The sequence below is a fragment of the Mobula birostris genome, chromosome 15 (assembly GCF_030028105.1).
Source record: "Mobula birostris isolate sMobBir1 chromosome 15, sMobBir1.hap1, whole genome shotgun sequence".
Classification (NCBI taxonomy): Eukaryota; Metazoa; Chordata; class Chondrichthyes; order Myliobatiformes; family Myliobatidae; genus Mobula; species Mobula birostris.
Window position 1 is genome coordinate 55039547 of NC_092384.1, and position 23208 is coordinate 55062754.

Here is a 23208-nt window from a genome sequence, read left to right on the forward strand (position 1 = left end):
TCTCTCCTCTGTGTTTGCATTTGGCACCTCTTCAAACAGCCCAGCTGAGACTGGGAATGCACAATGTAAGAGACACTGTGTGACACAGCATGTTAGGACACCAACATACACTGCCATCAGACCAGCACCCCACTGGAAGATTAATATTAAAACATGCCACTTAACAAATATCTCATTTCAAATGCAACATTTCTGGGACCAGCTGGTTGTTAGTGATGATCAGAGTCCTCTGCTGTATATTTTATTGATATAACTCTCCACTCTGCCAATCACTAAGGCTGGAAGCATGACTGAAGAATATTAGAACCATTCCAGAGCAAAACTGACAGGCTCAGAGGTCATGGAGGAGCTTCTTTAAAACAGAGGAACAGAGGAACATAGTGCTTAAAATTAAAAAAAAATGTCCTTCATAGCTTTAATCTGCAATGTGCTGGCTATAGAAACATTGAAAACCTACAGCACAATACAGGCCCTTCGGCCCACAGTGTTGTGCCGAACATGTCCCTACCTTAGAAATTACTAGGCTTACCCCTAGCCCTCTATTTTACTAAGCTCCATGTACCTATCTAAAAGTCTCTTAAAAGACCCTATCATATCCGCCTCCACCACCGTTGCCGGCAGCCCATTCCACACACCACTCTCTGAGTAAAAAACTTACCGCTGACATTTCCTCTGTACCTACTCCCCAGCACCTCTAACCTGTGTCCTCTTGTGGCAACCATTTCAGCCCTGGGAAAAAGCCTCTGACTATCCACATGATCAATGCCTCTCATCAGCTTATACACCTCTGTCAGGTCACCCCTCATCCTCCGTTGCTCCAAGGAGAAAAGGCCGAGTTCACTCAACCTGTTTTCATAAGGCATGCTCCCCAATCCAGGCAACATCCTTGTAAATCTCCTCTGCACCCTTTCTGTGGCTTCCACAACCTTCCTGTAGTGAGGCGACCAGAACTGAGCACAGTACTCCAGGTGGACTGACCAGGGTCCTATATAGCTACAACATTACCTCTTGGCTCCTAAATTCAATTCCATGATTGATGAAGGCCAATACATCATACGCCTTCTTAACCACAGAGTCAATCTGCGCAGCTGCTTTGAGTGTCCTATGGACTCAGACCCCAAGATCCCTCTGATCCTCCACACTGCCAAGAGTCTTACCATTAATACTATATTCTGCTATGATCCTGCATTCAGAACAATGCTTATTGACACTTCAAGCATGCATAGAAAGTAAAATCTCTGGTAACTGATGAAAGGTTGATATAGCTGGTATAGTTTAAAATATATATATATATATATATATATATATATATATATATATATATATATATATATATATACATGGGGTTTTAGAACTTGCCAGTGATTTTCTTTTCAAGTAGACCTCTAACAAAATAAAAAATACAACTCTTGTGAAAAAAAAAGTCCTAAGATATCTACAATTCACATCAGGATCTTTATTAAGAAGATACCTACATTAGGAGAGGTTACAAAGCAGTAATTTAACCATGAGGTTCGGATGGCAGTCAAAAATCACTAGAACCTCACTCGTAGATGTGATATAATGATTTTTATTGTTATGTATTGTCAATCCAGAAACTGATGAAAAGACTATCACGGGAGCACAGAATACATGGGTACCTAGTTTTTCTTTAGTGAGGTGTTAACATACGATGTGTTGGCATAGTGACATATGCCATTCACATACTGGTACATATTACCCATAATGAATTATGTAAACAAAGAATGCTTAATCAAACAATTCTGAAAAATTAAATACACAACATTCCTCCCTGTTTAGCTGTAAACTCCAACTCAATAAAGAATGCATCTCAACTCAAATATGTAATGTATTACCCTTTTGCCATTATGTCTATACATACATATATACACACACACAGTATGCTATTTAGATAGACATTCACAACATAATAAATTTTAAATTGTTCCATTCTGGTCTAGATATTTAATTGCTGTGGAGGATTTTTTTTATTCTTGTGGGATAATGCCTTTTCTGTCAGTGATGGCAGATAGTCCTTTCCCAGGCATATACAGGCAGTGTTCTTCTCATCTTTTGGACATGTTGGCATCCGAAACAGTGCATTCCAAGCTGCTCGATCTGCTGATCTACCCCCGGCCATTAGACATAGCTTCAATCCAATGCTTTCATTTTGAAAACACCTAGATAACTGGCATGTAGCTCCACCCAACACTTTAGCTCTCAGCTTGGACGGTACAACAACTCTCAATCCCCACATAAGGCAATCTTCATCAATAGCATTTCGATGCTGGTAAAAATGGGGAACTGAAATTCCTGCTGCTCATTCCAGCCATTTTGGGTTGCCATGTAGACCTGAGACAGTGTAAGATCTTTTCAGGTTTCCCTTTGGATCATCACTGCCGCAATAGGGAAACTTTCAATTTGCATTAGAGAATACTTCAAGAGCAGTTTCCTTTTTTGCAAATTCTTCAGTTATTTTCTTCTCCAAGGATAAATGGGACAATCCATCAGCACTTCCATGACTAGTTGTCCTCTTGAATTCGATCTTGTAATTGTGTCCTCCAAGAAACAGAGCCTATCTTTGCATTTGTGCTGCTGTTAGTCATACACCTTTGCAACAGCCTTCTTTGGATTGAAGATGGACACCAGTGATTGATGATTAGTAATGAGGGTAAACTCTCTCCCATACAGGTACTGGTTGAAACATTTTACACCCTAAACTAGACTCAAGGCTTCTCTGCAATCTCTACAGTGATAGAGTAATGTGATGCAAAGGCTATAGGGTGTTCACTTCCATCACTCATGACCTGTGGCATGATTGCACCTATACTATATAGCGAGACATCTCTGGCAATCTTCACTGGATGGGGTGGATCATAATGTGTAAGTACAGTCTCTGATGCCACCGTTTCCTTTGGCTTTTGGAAAGCTACCTCACCTTGCTTTGTCCATTGCCATTTCTTCCCGATCTGTAGTAATGAGATCAAGGGATGGAGCACTGTAGACAGGTTTGGCAGGAACTTGCTATAGAAATTGACAAATCCCCCAAAGGACCATAACTATGACACATGCTTTGGCCTTGAGGCATCCAACACCGCTTGGATTTTCTCAGCACACTTATGCAATTCTTGTGCCTCAATGGTGTAACCACAATAAGTGATGTTTGGTTTAAAGAATTCACACTTGCTGCATTGAGTTCTGACCCTATAATTTTCTAATCTTTTTAACACCGCCTTGAGATTTTCAAAATGTTCCTTGTCATCCCTCACAAATAACAATGATGACATCCAGGTAGAACTGAGTGGCTGGGCAGCCTTGTCTATGGATTCCAGCCAGAGGGCAGGTGTATATGTTACTCCAAAATTAAGCCTATAGTGAGTGTTTAGAGAGAGAAACCGTTCAATCTCCATCTGCAGGGGGGCCTCAGCTAAGCCCACTTTGATGGAGTTTCCCTCCAGAAAGGTTTGCAAAGATACCTTCTATCCTGGGCAGAGGTTACTGATCTATTTTCAGTACTGAATTGATAGTGATCCTCACAGACCCATTCTTCTTGGCTACTGGGACCACTCAACTTTGGAAAGATTTCCTTTAGCCTCATTGTGATCTCACTCAATGGCTACTTTACCAGTCGGGCTTTGTAAAACTTGGTGTGGCATTTTTGTTTAACACTATTGTACCCTTGATAAGTTGGAGTTTTCCAATGGCATTATCGAACACTGCTGTGGTATTGTCCTGTACCTTATTAAATTCACTTTCAGTTGGCTCTGTTGCAGGGTATTTGGCATGAAAAGGGATCTCCAATTAAGTTGTAGTTGTCTCAGCCAATTACGGCCCCACATCATGTTTTTACCACATACAAACCCAATGTAGCTTGCTGGTCGTAGTATTTCATTGTTGCGAAGGTCTTTCCCACAGGCATTATTTTTTCTCCAATGTAAGTTCTTAGTTGGATATATATTGGCTTCTGTCCAATATCTTTGAAATGCTGTTCAAACTCATTTAGTGGAATGACTGAAACAGCCGAGCCAGTGTCCAATTCCATTTTAATTAATTTGCCATTCACTTCTGATGTAAGCTATATTGCTTGTCTCTTGTTAATTCCACATTGTAAATCTTAAGGCTACTCAGTTCTGTGTCACTCTCATCATTATCAAATTTTTCATCAGCTTCATGCATATTAGTGCTCTTTTCAAAACTTCAGCTTGACTTCTTATATTTTTCTCTTCCTTGTGTAGTTCATTTATTATTGTCTGCCTGACATGCTTTTGTTTGAGTCCTACTTTGTTGCATTTCCTGTAAGTTTCACCTTGAAATCTGCATTGGTATGGTGTATGTGAGCTCCTGGCACAACAGTAACACAATTTGTTCAGCCAGGCAGGTTTTGTACTGTAAATCAATGTGCCAACCACGACACTACTGTGCTGCCTTATTATCATTATCACCTGGAACTCACTGTTTATGAACCTGTGGTAGTACAAGTTGCTTGTTAATTTCATCCATTTTCTGTCTTTTTTTAAACTTGGACGTTTTTCTCCCCTTCTGAAGAAACTACCATGCTGCACTTCAATAGGTATGTAGTTGTTCTAGGTTTGTTTTGAAACTTCCTCATCGCCACTGTTATGTTTTGTAATTCCAGAAACTAATCGAAAGATAAACACAGAAGCCGGAATACTTGCGTCCTTAGTTTTTCCATGGCCCAAGTCTTCAAGGAGCTTATCATTTGTCCACAAATTTTTGCCGGTTAGAAAACAGAGAGTAGAAAGCTAAAAGAAAAATCAACTGCCTTTCAGGATTCAGTATTTTTAAAATCCAGTCCTGTAATGCACGTGAAAATGAAAAATGCTTAACTATATACTGTTTTGTTCCTGAGTTGTGGAAGTTCCTTCCTATTCAATCGGTGTAGGTTGTGTGGGGTCGGAGTTGAGGTTGGGAGTTTTGGGAAATGGTGTCACAGGAGACGTATTAGTCTGTCTGCAGATGCACTTCTGACATTGTGCTGTTCCAGATCCGTTTGGCTGACATTTCCAAATTTAGATCCCAGCTGGTATTAATGGGGGGAGGGGTGAGGGAACAGATATTAATGTCCCCAACCAAAGGAAAATAATGAGAACCAGCGGACATTTCTCTTGGTGACACCATAACAGGTGCACACTGCAACTCTGGCTGATGCTGTGTTGTCCTGGTTCTCACCTTATCTGATAGCACTGGGGAAAATCATTAAAGTACAAACAAGCAATTCTTTTTAAACACACCAATAGGAGCTTGCGTTTCATTAATGCATCAGCACCTGAGCAGAAGATTACTTGCATTATTGTAACTTCAAGACTAGTTAGGGTAACATTTACAGGCTCCGTTAGTTACTACCAAAACAAAAATGTTAATGAGGAGTTACAGTTCCGAATACCATTACAGTCTGTCCATATACCTGTTTTACAGATCTGATGTTGTTAAGCAAGCTATAACCAGTATATTTTATGAGGTCATGTTTTTCTTAAATGTTGCACACATCAAAAACTAGTTCATACATGATCAATTGGCTCGATATTTTTGAAAGAGAAAAATCTCAAGGGATAAGCCACAATATTGAAGTGAGAACTCCTGACTCTTACCTGATGTTGTCTTCTAGCAGTGGGAGAGAGCCGTGTATTTCCTCTTTCAACTGACTCTTTTGATATGAAAAGTGAAAAGGTCCAGACTTCAAAGAATGGAGGTCAAATGAACGTGGAGCAGCAGGATGGGCCTTGTGGTGACTCCTCTTTAGTTCCTTTTCTATCCTTTCAGCAAACACCCTCTGTGTTTTGTACTTTGGTCCAGGGGAATACACCAGTTCATAGGCAGCAGCCTTGTGAAGGCAGGAAAATGGATCAAAAATTTTCAGTTTAGCAGCCGCTTTAAAACTTCCCTTGCTTAAAGCAAAATATTCATATCCCTGAGAAAAGAACAAGACATAGAGAATGAGCAATTTCTGTTTCATCCATTTCAGATGCAAACAAATATCTATTCACACATGAGCATTAATATTTTAGCATAGCAAGCTCACTTGTAAACAAACAGCAGCATCAATACTATGATTTTGTGCTCAGTATTTGTATGAAGCACTGCTATTATTGCCACAATTTAACATTCGCTATCATTCGCTATCTTTTTTTCTTCAACAGTAGAGTGTGTGAGGTCACTGTTATTTCAGTGGCTTCTAACACTACCTAGTTACTTTTAGGAGTGAATAGGAAAAGATGGCTGCCTACATGGGAAAAGCTTGGGCAAATGATCCAGCTTCCATCACCTGCAGAGAGAGAGACTGAAAGGGGTTCTGTTCATTGGCGGTTAATGTGTTTCAGGGCATTAATCTTCACTTATAGTAGGAGCTTCAGTGCAATCCGGTTGATCCTATTCTGATTCGTCATTCCTCGTAAATATAATCAAAGGATGATACGTGACAGAAACATGCCCATTGGGGTACTAAGTCCACACTGATCATCAACCATCACTTACGCTAATCCATTGTTTTATCTCCTCTTCATAGTCTTATGAATACTCCCCAGATTCTATCACTCGCCTAACATCAGGAACAATTGACAGTGGTTGGTGAACCTACCAACTCACATATCTTTGTGATTTTGGAGGAAACCAGAGGACCCAGAAGAGACCCACAAAGAGAGTGTGCATGTGTGATTCGCCTTGGGATCACGGTCACTTTAATTTCTATTATCTAGCCCACATACTTGTTGAAGCCACCATACTTTGTTCACCATAGTTCCCACAGTGTCATTGCCTTCAAACATCCTCCCCGATATCTTGGAAAAGAAAGCCCATTGCAAAATAAAAAATGCGAAAAAAAGGATGAGAAGGGTGATACTGAGGTTCTGCTCTGATCTCCAGTGATGTGTGTGTGTGGAGTTGACGTGTTCTCCCTATGACTGTGCGGGCTTTCTCTGAACACTCTGGGTTTCTCCCACATTTCAAAAACGTACGATAGGTAGGTTAATTAATCCAGGTGTGCAGATGAGTGAAGGCACCTGGATGGCGGGGACGAATAAAAATGTGGGGAGAATAAAATGGATTATAGTAGAATTAGAAAATTATAGTAAAATGGGTGCTTGCTATTCTGTTGTATCTATAAATGAAACTGTACATCACAGTATTATCGTCATTTATTTATTCTCATTTATATTCTGAGCAAGGGTTAATACACTTCAGTGATAGGTTTCACAGGTGGCCCTTTGCATAATAAAATATTTATGCCCAACATTAATATTTGCTCCATCTAATTCTGTTGATTTCTCACTGTGATTATTCAGTCTTGACAGAGCTGCATTTTGGTAGTCATACACATTGATGCAATTAGAAAGTGGAAAGATTAAACAGCAAAGATCTAATCATTGCACAACCATTACTACACGTTCATTACAACAGCATGCAATATATATTCCTCCATCGTTTCAGCATGGATAAAGGCCAGCCCGAAATATTGGGAACGTGCAGTCTGACAATGCAACCATTTTTACAGAATGACTTAAACCACCTTCATTCCTCAAAAAATATTGGCAGAAGCACTACATTCCTAGCTATTTCCAACAATTTAGGATCATATTCTTTAACTAACATCAGGTTCATTGCCTTGGCGTTTTCCATTTATAAATTCTGATGATGTACCCAATTGTGTCATCGGTTCCTATTAAAAGCACAAAAATATTCCCACAATAAATTCAGTTGCTAGATCCAGATCTCAAGCTGGGCTCTGCAGGGAAGTTGGCTGGAGCAAGGCATCACTCTGCAGGGAAGGATAAATATCTGACTACAGTCTGACTTGGCTGGGCTGCATCTTGCACCTCAAAATTTCTGATACAAGAACTGCATGAACAGGAAAGCCTAGAGACAGGTGACCAATCTGTTTTCTTTCAAAAGATTTGGATGAGCTGCCTACTGGACAGAAATTAATACAAAATTCTAAGTTTAGAGAGATTCAGGGAAGACTTGCAATTAGATAGCACCTTCACAGTCCCAGGATGTTCCAAGGTACTTCACAAAGCAAACTAGTATCTGAGCTGTGGTATTTCAGAAAATGCAAGAAGCAAGCAATTCCCACAAACTGTAATGAAGTACGCAAAATGCTGGAGGATCTCAGCAGGTCAGGCAGCATCTATGGAGGGAAATAAGGAGTCTTTGGTTTGGGCTGAGACCCTTCATCAGGACTGACCTACTGAGCTCCTCCAGCATTTTGTATGTGTTACTCTGGATTTCCAGGATCTCTTGAGTTTTGTTAATCACTTGCATGAGTGATGCTGATTGAGAAGATAAATATTCCCCAGGAATTCAAGATAACTGTCCCGCTCAACAGCATAACGTCTGATTTTTATCCGAGATAATAGACCACAACTTTGTTTAACATCTCATCTTAAAGTTGCACTTTCCTCAGAGCCTAAATTTTGTATTAAGACTTTGGTGGGGGAGTTGGAGATAACCTGGAGGTGTGAGTATACTCTAACTCTGCCTAGAACTAAAACACTAGGCTGGAGGATGAGTGGCAGAAGGTAGTGAGGGGGTTAATTTTGATCGGGATTGGAATCAGAATCAGGTTTATTATCATTGATATATGCAATGCAATTTGTTCTTTTTAGGCGGCAGTACAGCACAAAATATTACTATAAGTTACAATAAAATAATAAATAGTACAACAGAGTAATAGTGAGATATTGTTCAAGGGTTCCTACGTCATTTAGAAATATAATGGCAAAAGGGAAGGAGCTGTTCAAGAGTTAAGTGTGGTTCTTCAGAGCAGAATTAGGCCATTCAGCCCATCGAGTCTGCTCTACCATTCCATTATGGCTGATCCTGGATCTCACTCAACCCCATACACCTGCCTTCTCACCATATCCATTGATGCCCTGACCGATCAGGAAACTATCGACTTCACCTTAAATATACCCACGGACTTGGCCTCCACTGCAGTCTGTGGCAGAGCATTCCACAGATTCACCATTCTCTGGCTAAAAAAAATTATTTCTTACCTCCATTCTAAAAGGTAGCCTCTCAGTTTTGAGGCTGTGCCCTCTAGTTCTGGATACCCCCCCCCCCCCCCATCACATAGGAAACATATTCTCCACATCCACTCTATCTAGTCGTTTCAACATTTGGTAGGTTTCAATGAGATCTCCACCGCTTTCTTCTAAATTCCAGTCAGTACAGGCCCAAAGCTGCCAAACGCTCCTCATATGTTAACCCTTTCATTCCTGGAAGCATCCTCGTGAACCTCTGTGGACCACCTCAAATGACAACACATCTTTTCTGAGGCCCAAAACTGTGGACAATACTCCAAGCGCAGTCTGACGAGTGTCTCATCAGGGCTCAGCATTATCTCCTTGCTTTTATATTCTATTCCCCTTGAAATAAATGCCAGCATTGCATTTCCCTTCCTTACCACAGACTCAACCTGTAAATCATCCCTTTGGGAGTCTTGCCCAAGGACTCCTAAGTCCCTCTGCACCTCTGATGTTTGACCCTTCTCCCCATTTAAATAATAGTCTGCAATTTTGTTTCTTTTTCCAAAATGCATTATCATACATTTCCCAACCTGTATTCTATCTATCACTTTTTTGCCCATTCTTCCAATCTGTCTAAGTACTGCTACAATCGTGTTGCTTCCTCAGCACTAAATATGCCCCACACTTATCGTTGTGTCGTCTGCAAATTTTGCCACAAAGCCTTCAATCCCATTATCTAAATCATTGACAAACAATGTGAAAAGTAGCGGTCCCAATACTGACCTCTGAGGAACACCACTCGTCACTGGCAGCCAACAAGGAAAAATTCCTTTTATTCTTACTCACTGCCTTCTGCCTGTCAATCATTCCTCTATCCATGCCAGTATATTTCCTGTAACGGCATAAGATTTTATCTGGTGTAACAGCCTCATGTCTGGCACCTTATGTGTGGCCTTTTGAAAATCCAAGTAAATGACACCCATTGCCTCTCCATTGTCCACCCTGCTTGTTATTTATTCGAAGAACAGATTTGTCAGGCAAGATTTCCCTTCACAGAATCCATGCTGATTTTTGCTTATTTTATCATTTGTCTTCAAGTACTCCAAAACCTCATCCTTAATAATAGACTCCAACACTTTCCCAGTCACTGAGGTTAGGTCAACTGGCCTATAGTTTCCTTTCTTTTGCCATCCACGCTTCTTAAAGAGTGGAGTGACATTTGCAATCTTCTAGTCCTGTGGGACCATGCCAGAATCAAATGATTCTTGAAAGATCATGACCAATGCATCCGTTATCTCTTCAGCAACCACTGTCAGGACTCTGGGATGTAGTTCATCTGACTCAGGTGACTTATTCACCTTAAGACCTTTCAGTTTGCCTAGCACCTTTCCCTTTGTAATAGCAATTCACTCCTGCTCCCCAACACTCACAGACCTCTGGCACACTGGTGATGTCTTTCACAGTGAAGACTGATGCAAAATACTTATTAAGTTCATCTGCCATTTCTTTGTTCCCCAGTGCTACTTCACTAGCATCATTTTCCAGTGGTCCAATATCAACTTGCACCTCCCTTTTACTCTTTATGTAACTGAAAAAAAAACTTCAGTTTTCTGCTTTGTTGTTGTCCAGTTTATTCTCATATTTCATCTTTTCCTTCCTTATAGATTTTTAGTTGCCATTTGTTGGATTTTAAAAGCTTCCCATTCATCCAACTTCCCATTCACTTTTGTTACCTTATATGCCCTTTACTTGGCTTTTTAACTACCCTTGTAAGCCATGGTTGCCTACCCCTGACTTTTGAGAACTTCTTTGACTTCTCCCTGATGATAGCAATGAGAAGAAGGTGTATCTGGGTGGTAAGGATTCTTAATGACGAATGCCACCTTCTTGAGACAATTCTTTTTGAAGGTGTCCTCGATCGTGGGGAGGCTTGTCTCCATGATAGACCTGGCTGAGTCTATAACCCTCTGCAGCCTCTTTCAGAGGTAGAAAGGTAAAAGTTTTCTAGAGACTTAGGTGACATACCAAATCTCCTTAACCTCCTAATGAAATATAGCTGCTGGCATGCCTTTTTTGAGATTCCATGATTGTGTTGGGTCCAATATAGAGCCTCTAAGATGTTGATGCCCAGGAACCTAAAACTGCTCACCCTTTCCACTGCTGACTCCTCTATGAGGATTGGTATGTGTTCTCCCAAATTTCCTTTCCTAAAGTCCACAATCAAGTCCTTGTGTGATTATATAAAATTTTCTATATTAATTCAGCCTCACACTGTTGAATTTTCATTCACACTGCTAGTTTTCATTTCTACAGAAGCCAGTGATAGGAAAGGAAAAAGAATTTGCAACTTCCACCATCTTGAATGGGACCTCCCACCAAACACACCTCCCCCCCCCCCCACCAACCACTCTTCATTTACTACAGGGATCACATCATGTCCATTCATCCATCCTTACTAATCTGCCTTCTAGCATGTATCCCTGCAACTGACAGAAATGCTACACCTGCCCTTTAACCTCTTCCGTCACCTCCATTCAGTGCCCCAAACAATCCTATCACGTGAGGCAACACTTCACCTGCAAATCTGCTGAGGTCATCTACTGCTTCCAGTGCTCCTGATGAGGTCTCCTCTACATTGCCGAAACACAAAGTAAATTGGGTTTCACCAATTTCAATGCTTTTTTGAGTACCTCCAAAAGCAAAAAGCGGAACTTACTGGTGGCCAACCAGTTATCTCCATTCCTGTTCTGACATGTTGATCCAAGGCTTCCTATTCTGCCCCAACGAGGCCACTCTCAGGATGGAGCAGCAACACCTCATATTCTGTTAACGTAGCCTCCAACCTGGTGGACCAATATTGATTTCTCCAACTTCCAGTAATTTCTTCTTTCACCTCCACCTTCTCTCTTCTTCCATTCCCATTCTGGCCTCTTGTCTCTTGTCTCTTCTCCTCTCTTGCTTATCACTTCCCCCTGCTGCCCCTCCTCCTTCCCTTTGTCCCTTGATCTACTCTCCTCTCCTATCAGATTCCTTCTTCTCCAGCCCTTTGCCTTTTCCACCTACTATCTCCCAGCTTCTTATGTCATCCCTCTCACACCCACCTGGCTTCACCTATCACCTGCCAGCCTGTCTTCCTTCCCCTCCTCCCCACCTTCTTATTTGGCATCTTCCCCGTCCTTTCTGGTTCTGATGGAGGATTTCAGTTCTAAACATCAACTGTTTATTCATTTCTATTGATGCTACCTGGCCTACTGAGTTCCTCCAGCATTTTGTGTGTGTTGCTCTGAATCAATAGAACCTGATTTACATTATCAACTGGTTAGGGGATCCATTTTTGTTTTTCTTTTCTTCTGTCTTTCTAGCTTTTCTTTCTGGAAACAGTGCAGCCAAGGGGACTAGGCAAGGCAAGTAGGGGGAAGCCAGATTCTGGGTCACTAGCAACACCTGCTCTGTGTCCATTAGGACACACAATTGTGATCAAGAGGTAGGTCTTCCTATTGGAAGATATCTGGCTGTCTCACACTGAAGCACAAAGGAGAGTGAGGGTTCAGTTGTATGCTGCATCAAAGCATTGTGCCAGCAATTCTATCACGTTCAATCAGTGTGTCAGCAAGTGAAAGTGAAAATTTGAATAGGTTGAATTCTGTATTAGTATTAAATGTGTACAAGAGCATGATCTGTTAGGTACAAAAGCAATAAACAAATGAGATAGAAATTCACCTTCTCTGTGCATGAAGCAGCAATGTGTGTAAATTGAAATTTGTTTGTGAACTAAAGAAAATCTGCAGATGCTGGAAGTCCAAGCAACACACACAAAATGCTGGAGGAACTCAGCAGGCCAGGCAACATCTGTGTAAAAGAACACGGTCGACGTTTTGGGGTGTGACCCTTCAGCAGGACTGGAGAAAAAAAGCTGAGGAGTAAATTTAAAAGGTGAGGGGAGGGAAGAGAGAAACGCAAGGTGATGGATGAAACCAGGAGGGAGAGTGATGAAGTAACGAGCTGGGAAGTTGATTGGTGGAAGAGATACAGGGCTGGAGAAGGGAGAGTCTAATAGAAGAGGACAGAAGCCATGGAAGAAAGAAAAGGGGGAGGAGCACCAGAGGGAGGCAATGGGTGGGCAAGCAGATAAGGTGAGAGAGGGAAAAGGGGATGGGGAATGGTGATGGAGGTAGGGGGACATTACCGGAAATTCAAGAAATCAATGGTCATGCCATCAGTTTGGAGGCTACGCAGACAGAAGATAAGGTGTTATTCTTCCACAGTGAAGGAGGCCATGGATGGACATATCAGGATGGGAATGGGAATGGGAAGTGGAATTAAAGTGGGAGATCCTGCTTTTTCGGAGAAGTGGTTTCCCAATCTACATTGGGTATCACTGATAAACAGGAGGCCAATTTGCTTGTGAAATTGTGAAATTCAGTTAGAATTCAAGAATTAAAGCCAAGAGGACCATGTTTCAGAGGCAGAGTTCAACAAACACACTTATCTCAGATTTACTGAACAGGACAAAGGATGAATTTCTCTACCACAGGGCTTTAACCATGTTCATGCAAATTCTGTCCCAAAAATATTTCTTGCTTAATCATGTGTGAACACTTATAAAAATAAATAATGCTGACTAAAAATCAGGTTGTTTAAGTCACATTGAGAATAAGGAATTATTGAAAAAAAAAGCTGGCAGCCGGCTTAAAAATGTTTGGATATAATTAGTGTTTAGCACACAATATTTTGAAAAACCTGACACATGGTTAGGATGTATTGGAATGCTAGAATATATTTGATTTTCATTCCTTTCCAGAACAGAATAACCTCATTACAATGTAATATCATTTGGCCCTATACCACACATGAGAATGTGTCTTATAGGTTGATCAGTGCATTCATGTGATAACAGCCTTAAAAGGGCCATTAGGATATTTTATCAAAGTGGATTGACCTGTTAGGAGGAACAACAGGAATAATTTTCATTTGCAGAATGTACAGACAGAGGAGATGAAACAATTGCAACAATTGTCTGAAAGCACTCATGAGGGGCCGGATCCATTTTCATGGTTTAGCATCCATTTGAATGAAATAAATACAGAAAATATTGGAAACACTCAACAGCTCGGGCAGTGGCTATGGAGAAAGAAATGGAAATTGGTATTTCAGATTGATAAGCACTAATTAGAAGGTGAAATTTATGATGGAACGTCATCTATGTGAACCACGAACTGTTCCCTTTGGGAAAGATACTGCCTGACCTTGTGAATATTTTGTCAGATTTCCAGCCAGAGCTCACTCCACTTTCTCTAAGCTCACCACCCCTCTCCTTCAGTGATTAGTCACTAAAAATGGTTCAGGAACTGTTACCACCTCTCAACCATCAGGCTCCTGAACCAGAGGGGATAACTTTTCTTGCCCCATCATTGAAACGTTCCCATGGCCAATGGACTCACTTTCAAGGACTTTGCATCGCATGTTTTTGATATTTATTGATTATTTATTTATTTTTTTTTGTATTTGCACAGTTTGTTGTCTACCGCACTCTGTTGATTGCCCAAGTTGGGTAGTCTTTCATTGATTCTGTTATGGTTATTATTCTATAGATTTATTGAGTATGCCCAAAAGAAAATTAATCTCCGGGTTGTATATGGTGACGTATATGTACTTTGATAATGAACTTACTTTGAATAATTGGCCCATTAGGCAATTTACATGACGTGCTTTTTAAAAAGTAAAAAAAAAATGTTTCTAAGTAAAAGTGATTTGACATGACTGGTCTTTTTTACACTCCCTAGATTTTCTGCTGCTTCATCTCATTATATTTGTGTCAGCAATACTTCTTCATGAGTTGATGTAGGTGGGTTCTTTCAAAATATTTAAATTCAATTAATTTGCAGAAGTGCTAAGTTTAATCTTTGTAAGGGTTCTTGTCCATGAATTGTTCAGGTCATTTAGTTAAGGAACAATTTGTCTGTGAATGCAATTGATAATGTGTAAACAGTTATTTCATGATGAAAGTGTCCTTTATTTGATTCCCAGGTACAATGGAAGAAAGAGAAATTGCAGAGCTGGTAATACACCTTCCCCAATGAGCAGGTCTATAACTCAAATAACTTATGAAAATGTTTCTAGTGCCTACCTTCAAAATTCTAATTGTTAAAAGGAATATTCTGATATCATCTCACAAACTACAATAATATTCACAGCTAAAGAATATTATGCCACCACAGATACAGTGCTAACATTTGGATATAACAGGGAGCAATGTGAAAATATATTTAGAAAATTAACACAGGGTTCACAGATCAACTTCCAATAGGCTGGAGCTAGTCCACCCATCATTCTCTGACACATGCCAACCTGATTTGATTTTCAGCTGAGCAACAAAGTCCTGATGAAGGTTCTTGGCCTGAAACGTCAAGTATTAACTCTTTTCCATAGTTTGAAAGTCTTTACATTTCTGTCTCCTTCTAGGCACATTAGATTCATTTCTTTCCACCTTTCGGCTTCTATAACCCCCTTATCTTGAACCAAACTTTTGGCCATCCTTACTTTTCTTAGTTTCAAATTTCATTTGGTAATGTTCGATATTTTGCTTCCATGAAGTAGCTGTATAAGTACTAATAGTAGTAGCTACAAACGTTATTTGAATACAGCCTGAAACTGTGGAATATTTCTGTATGCAAAATGAGTAAATATAATCAAAATTCCAATCATTAAACATGACGGGGTGATCATGCAGTTCCTTCCTGGTTCTCTGTGTGTTTGGTGCACTTAACCATAGAGGCGTCTAGGTTGGAACCAAATAATGTCAACTGTCATGCAACACAGATTCTGTTGTCATTTGCATAAAATACATTTGCTCCAGCTTGGCCTGTGAACTGTATGTGATCCTTGTACAGAGACAAGCCTTCACTAGACAGGTAAATCCTTCTTCTATGTGACCTGTCTGGCCATGTTTGTGAAATGAAATGAAATATCTTTATTGTTATTGCATAGTACAATTTGTCATGCACCAATACAGCGAAAATGAGTTTGCAACTCTCATACTCAATGTTATAAAACAACAAATAAAATAAATAAACAATAAAATTAAGTAACCAGCCAGTACAATCAATGTCCAGCAGTACAAAAACACAACTCAGATGCATGACAGCCATAAACCCAGTATTAAAGTAGCAATATAACAATTTATGGATGATGCTTGATCGATTGGTTCAGAGCAATTATAGCTCTGGGGAAAAAGCTACTTTTCAGTCTGCAAGTGTGAGCATAGAAAATCTTATATCGTCTGCCAGATGGAAGAAGTTCAAACAGATGATTGCATGGGTGTGTATTGTCCTTACAGATGCTTGTAGCTTTCCTTAGGCAGCGAGAGCTGTTGGTGTCCTCCGGGGCTGGGAGCTGTGTCCCGATGATCTTCTGTGCACTAGTGACGACCCACGGAAGTGCTTTCCTATCAGCTGCTGTACAACTGAGATACCACACAGAGATGCAATATATTAAGATGCTCTCTATGGTGCAGTGGTAAATGGTCACCAGCATCTGTTCAGGTAGACCAACTTTCTTCAGCGTCCTGAGGAAAAACAAGAGTTGCTGTGCTTTCTTAACTATTGTGGTGGTGTTAGTGGACCATGTAAGGTCTCCTGAGATATGCATTCCCAGAAACCTGAAACTAGACACTCTCTCCACTATGTCTCCATTAATGTAGACTGGAGCATACTCGTCATCCTGTGACTTTCCAAAATTGGTAATGAAAATTGACGATGAGATCAAGAACATTGACCTTCATATTTATTTGCCCCCTTTTAAGACTTTCACTTGTTTTATGCCTCCCAGAATCCCTCATTGTTTAGGACATTTGGACCCACACCACTAGATCCAGCTCAGTTACATCCCCGCACCTCCAAGAGGACCACATCTTGTTGTAGTGTTTGGAGGCTTGTGTACTTCAATGACCTGGAGATCTATGTTGGCTGGAGTCAGGGCCTTGTGCTTTGGTTCTTGGTAGAGTCACCCATGCCAACTAGGTCAAAGGGTAGAGTCCAGACTAAGAGTGATCCGCTGGTCCTCCAGGTTCAGCTCAGGGTTAACGACCCTGACTGGTCTAAAATCAATTATTAAAGAAACAGCAATGAAGAATCCTAGATGGACAGAGATGGAAGACCTTCATTGCTACCCTAAACACCAGTTGCGTAACAGGCAGTAAAAAGTGCCATCCCACAGTGATTGCACCTCCAATTCACAAGTGACTGATGTGATTCCTGTTTCCTCTTTTGCCTCTGATCAGGCATTGACTCTTACCTACACCCCACTCCCTCAGAACAGAAGACCTGACTTTCACTGCAAAACCTCATTGTCTTCACTCATCCATGTTCCCCTCACAGTATATGAGTTTACTAGCTTACTTTGGATTCAAAATTGCTTTGTGTTTGATTCTGCCATGACTACAATTATGAAGCAGAAACATAGGAGAATGTCCTTTATATAAACTATGTTTTTAATTTTACTAATCCACTCACTGTGGCAATTTAATTCATGAAGATGAGTGCACTGTAGCTTATATTCCCTTCAGTTAAATATATCCTTAAACAGAGACTGCCGCAAACACAAACAACATATTTCTTGATTTAGCTGAGCCACAACAAAGTCCAAAATTTCTACAGATGGACTTGGTCAAAGCTATTTGTTTCAGGAGAGGCTGGTGGTGGAGTGTACTGTTGTGTAAAGGGACTGGTTACTGAGCTCCCAGCTGTGTGCCAACATTTTGGCAGCTGCAAGAAATTTAACCAGAGCTTTTCAGAGGCACTGTCTCTTTCTGAACAAGTGCTGTGTTATATGAGAAAGCCCGGAAACACCATTTTTCAAATAGTGCTCTTGAATTTCATGATCTCATTAGAGCTTTTTTAAAAGCTCTGTTGAGCAGACATGCAACAATGTTGTAACACTGGAAAATAAAATGACTTATACTAATTTCTTGTCCTTAATATTTACACATTGTATTGTAAATTGACCAGTTTCACCAAAGGCCAGTCTACAAGAGAATGGGTGTCAGAAATAGGTTGACCTCATTAATCTCTTTATCATGTTCAATTACCAGAATGCAGAAAGCACTTCACAATAGAGGGAAGAAACAAGAAGAGGTGGACATTTTTTGACAAATAAATCCATCAAATAAAGGACCGAGTACAAAATTTCTAACTGGTAGTTTGCAATGCAGAAATAGGAAAAAGTTGCATGAGTTTTCCTGTTGATGAGATTATTTCAGTGAAGCGTATTCCCATTTGCAAGAAGTTTGCAAATTTATACCATAATTCAGTTAGGTAGGAAGAAAATTATTCTCAGTGATTCCTAGTACCCAAAGTTGATGATATATCCTGAAAGAAAGTTCAGAAATTATTTTTTTTATGTCATCAAGGCAAATGGCAAGTTTCTATGAACTACTGATAATGGCCATAAGGTAACGGCAGCACAAAAAATGTAATGGTAGGGTCGGTGGGAGTGTGGGTGGGTGGTTGATATGCTGGTATCACTGCAAGGTGGATTCTGCAGTCTGTGCTAGTGAAGGGGAAGGAAGAGTTCCAGTGTTAATAAATACTTGGCTTAGAACATGCTAATTACTTTCTTGAAATGGAACTTCTGGCCAATTTTAAAACATTCTAAAAATGCTGACTATGATTGTGTTCAATTAAAAAATGTTTTGAAGAAATGAAACAGTTTTTTTGCAGCAATAATCAAAACCCTTCTATATTTAAGATGGAATTTCAGGAAAACTATGGAACGGCCAAGTAGAAAGTTAGTCTCCTAATGAACTTAAATATCTCAGCGTCTCTTTAGAATGGAATAATGTTCTGTTTGAAATCCTTTTGATGGATGTTAACAGTAAAATCTATATAGTAAATATCTTTATTATATAAAGTGAGAACCAGCTTTTAATGCTTCAACAGTTTATGCTCATTAACACAAGCTACTGACAGAACACTATGTCTTTGGGTAATATTGATTTTAAATGTTTTCCTGGCATTACCATCTGTCACCACAGAGCAGTTAGAGGTCCACAGAGTAAACTTTTGGCATATAATTTTAGTGCTAACAAACCTGTGATTATTTTTGGCTGCTTCTGCCTGCAGTGTAGTTTCTAGAGCCATCAGGGCACATTAAGAATTTGACTGTTAGTCACTTGTTTTTACCATTTTAGGAAATGCTTTGATTAAATTCTAATGCAGTTAGGCTATGAAGAATATGGATATCTGATCTGCATACTTACTGACCCCTTTCCTAACCTACTGGTTAAGTGGCCCATTTACTTCACTGGTCAGAGAACCTGAAAAAGTTTTAGAATGTTTAACACTGCCTCACGTCTCTCTCTCTCTCTCTCTCTGTGCACGCGCACACACACGTGCACACACACACACAAAAACACACTCTGCAGTCTGCTTAGCTACGAATCTCCACACCTTTTCCCAGCTGGAAAACAGTATTAAAACAAATGATTAAAACCCATCCTGTGTTCTTGTTGCTTGCTTAATTAAGTTCCTCTGGGAACAGCGTTTGAAAAATTATAGGTCTAATAAACACTTGACTCTTTCGTTTAAACACAAATAAAAATAAATCCTGTTTTATCCTGGATAGGATGGAATTCTTTACTGCCAAGGACATGATTTGCTATCTAATACCTGTTAACTATGTTTGGATTTGTAACCTGTGCATTGCAATCTAATCAGTAAACACTTTAATTCAAGTTTTCCTAAATATATATTGGAGATTAGGACTATTTCTGTGATTTTAATTCATACCCAGACACTTTGTTACTATGCAAGTGGTCCTTTAAACTAAACCACTAAATCACAGTTAATGGGGTAGAAATTGGTTATAGGCTGTCTACGGGCATAACCAGAAGTATGCCATTACATTACTTGGGCAAGTTGCCAGTACCAATCCTGCTTCCATTGGCAGTCTGCCCAGTTCAAGTTGATAAATAGAAGTTCTGCTTGCCTTGCCACCAGTACTGGGTAGGGAATTAAGGATTCTGAAGGGACGTACATGGGAGACATAATGGCTAAAGCTGTGGGCTCACAGGAGGTATGGTTGTATCTTCCCCAGCTCCACTGTGAAAACCTACTGTATGGGAATAAGTTCCCTTCTAGCAATGATACGGTTTGTCCGTTAGATTTCAGTTTAGCAGAAGAGTCAGACCTCTCATTCACAAATAATTTGCCAGTCATGGTTGCCCAAATATTAGGACAAGTCAACATGAGATCTTTTTTTTTTCAGATACAGGACTCTCCTCCCCACAAGCAACCCTTCTTACACCTCTTATTCCCACAGCACGACTGCAATTAAGGCCACTTTGATTTTAGTTTTACATTCTCAGAATGTGGTCCATGTTGATGAGGCATACGTTCATCAGCCATTCCCTTGTGCACTTGAGAAGATGAGAAGTCTTCCTGAGCCACAGAAGTTCAACTGATCAGAATTTTCATAGTTTGACCTTTCCTAATGACAGAGCAGGAGGCCATTCAGCCCAGTGAGTCTATGCTGGGCCAGTCCCCACACAATATTTCATTAGCGCCATATTTCATTAGGTTTTGGAGAAAGTTGGCAGGCCACCAAAGGCTCTTGCGAATTTCTATAGATGTACTGTGGGGAGCATTCCAACTGGCTGCATCACCGTCTGGTATGGAGAGGCCACTGCACAGGATTGGAAATAGTTGCAGAAACGTGTAAACTCAGCCATCTCCATCATGTGCACTGGCCTCCCCAGCATTGAGGACACTTTTAAGAGATGATGCTTCAAAAAGCGGCATCCATCATTAAGGACCCTCATCACCCAGGACATTTTCTCTCCTCACTGCTACCATCAAGGAGGAGGTACAGGAGCCTGAAGGCACACACTCAATGATTCAGAAACAGCTTCTACCCCTCCACCATCAGATTTCTGAATGGACAACAACTCATGAACACTACATTTGTTTTTAAAAAAAGGATCTACTGCTTTCCTGGGTACGTATGATGAATCAACTCTTCCCAGTCTTCCAGCTATGTATCGATTTTTACCGAGGTTTTTATGACAAACTCTGCCATCTTCATCAGGGATGGTGCCTGGGCATGTCTAATCTGGTGGTATTTATACACGCATTGTCCAGCCCTCCTGATTGCTTAGCCCTCATCCAATCAGTTTTCCGCTGTCCCACCTGGTTTACAATCGAATTCCAGTTCTTACTTAGAGCAAAACCTTTGTCTTTGTTAAAATTATTTTTCTCTAGTTTTACTTCAATGGCTTCCTTCACCAGGTGGTCCCAAAAGCCATTGGTGTGGTACAGTAGTTTTGCGTCATCAAAGTCAATCCTGTGGCCATTGCGAATGAAATGTTCTACTACCACCAAATTCTCTGGGTAACCCAAATGGATACACTTCCCGTGTTCCTTGATCCAGGTTTCCACCGTGTGCCCTGTCTGGCCGATAGACACTGTTCTGCCTTCACAGAGAATCCTGTAAACACCAGCCATCTGGAGTCCCAGGTCATCTTTGACCTGCATAAGCTTGAGCTTAATCAAAGATGACCTTGGATGCAGGATGGCAGGTGCTTATAGGATTCCCTGTGAACATGGTGCAGAGTATATGTGGTGTGCAAGGTGGGACAGTGGAATCCCGATTGGATGAGGACTAACCAATCAGGAGGGACGGACAACGGGCATACAAATACCATTAGAATAGACATGCCCAGGCATTATCCCTGATGAAGGTGGCAAAGTTTATCATTAAAATGTCTGTTAACATTGATACCTGGACCAGGCTGGAAGTCCAAGAAGAGCTTATTTGACTACCTCAGTATTCTTTTTGCTCACTTTTTGCACTAATATTTAAATTTCTAAATATTCTTCTTATTGTAATTTATTGCTTTTTTATTATTATGTATTGCAATGTACTACTGCAACAAATTTCATGACATATGACAGTGATATTATATCCGATTCTGATTTAAATTTTTCCCTGGAACCAGTTCTCCACCAATTCCGTCAGTTCTACTGTCCACCTCCTCCATGTAGCCACAAGACTGTTAGATAGGGTTAGACCAACGGTTGATGAAAGACTGGCCTGATGGATTGTGTATTAGAATTGATGGAACTCCCGTGCACCAGTTGTCTTTCATAGCTGCTGAGAATGTGAGCTGCTGAAGTGAAACCTACACATAGTCTGCCGTTACTGCCTTTCATTTCAAACTAAAGCTGTGTATAACTTACAAAACACCCTGATGTGTTCAAAGAAAAATTTTGTTAATTTTAGGAGAACTTTGCTCGAATTGAATTGCAAATTAACAGAGGAAAACTTAAAATTGCTGACAGTGTAAAATTAGGTTTGTGATGACAATGTAGCTACCTTTTTGTAAGTATATCATGTCTGTTATTTGAAAACTGTATTTGAAGACTTTGAAATCCCGGGCAATTAAATTTTACATGGAACAATTGCCATCTGTATTGTTTTTAAGTAACAGACAATGGATATCATCCGCTCAGGATTTCCAGCATGTGGAACAGGTGCAGTTCAATAAAAACCCGAACAAAATGTTCACTCTTTACAAGACAAATGAACAAATGTCATATTCAAGTGTTAATTTTGAATTCTTAGAGTCTTAGTCTGCATTAACATTTTCTGTGTATTTAACTGTAGAGTTTAGACGAGAAAATGACAAGAAAACATCACACTATAAAAAAAGTCATTAAAATGTAACAGCGTACTTTCGAAACATGCTTTCTTTAGTTCCCAACAGGTGTTGTTGCTTCCTTATTTAGGAGTAATTATGTTTAAATAGATGCGAGTTTGCACACTACTTAGAACATGTGTAGATCATGGCTTGTGATGATGAGCAAATCTACAGAGTTGGAAAGGCTGCTGCTGCTTCCTGCTTGTCTCTCTGCACTTGTGTGAGCAAACATCGACAGCATGTTTGTGGGCAGTTTGCCTTCTAAACCATCTGCAATAAATTAGCAATAAATAAAGCGGGTGTTATCTCGATTCATTGCCTGAAATGCTTCCCTACCTGTTGGGACAATGGGTTGATCAATAACAAGTAGCGCAGCTGTGCATGAGATTGTGGGGCTTTACAGAGTATTTAGTATCGATTAGGTTGCCCTCTGCCAATAGAAATGTGGTGTGAATGACAAGTAATGGAAGGAAAGAAATCAGTAGCCAGTGGCAGCTTCGGAGCACGTTGGAGATATTGAATGGCTGTACAGAA